This window comes from Penaeus monodon, chromosome 31, assembly GCF_015228065.2.
Source record: "Penaeus monodon isolate SGIC_2016 chromosome 31, NSTDA_Pmon_1, whole genome shotgun sequence".
NCBI classification, from domain to species: domain Eukaryota; kingdom Metazoa; phylum Arthropoda; class Malacostraca; order Decapoda; family Penaeidae; genus Penaeus; species Penaeus monodon.
The window spans coordinates 28,276,385-28,276,732 of record NC_051416.1 but is presented as its reverse complement, the minus strand read 5'-3'; the positions used below and the strand labels follow the sequence as shown (position 1 = coordinate 28,276,732).

Sequence of the window (348 nt, the reverse complement as noted above, 5' to 3'; positions counted from 1 at the left end):
GTCTTGCATTAGGAATTCATTGACAACATAAAATGAGAATGATTATTGATTGCTTTGTACCTTTCCCTCCTGTCTGTCATTTATGTTGGAGGATAGATGTACTGATACATAAAAAATCGAAGTAGTAATATGGAATTCTTATTGAATACCTGCATTTAGTTTAATTGATAATATTGATGAGCATGGTATATTCTCAGCGATCATGTGAACAAATTGCTGACTGTACACCACAGAAATAATACTAGGATGTAAAGAGCAAGTTTTACCAGAATTCCAAATGGCTGAGAGAAATAAAGGACACAGTAATAAATGTACAAGGAAAGTATAATACACTTCCTAGTTCCATGA

At 32.8% G+C, this 348-nt stretch overlaps 1 protein-coding gene across 1 annotated transcript in view; it reads left to right on the top strand.

The window, feature by feature from the left end:
• Positions 1-128, top strand: part of LOC119593147 (COP9 signalosome complex subunit 5-like) — a gene marked incomplete at its 5' end in the record, with an annotated part of 4,712 nt that extends 4,584 nt beyond the window's left edge. The window contains 1 exon segment of the mRNA XM_037942112.1: positions 1-128.
• Between the last annotated feature and the right edge of the window lie 220 nt (positions 129-348).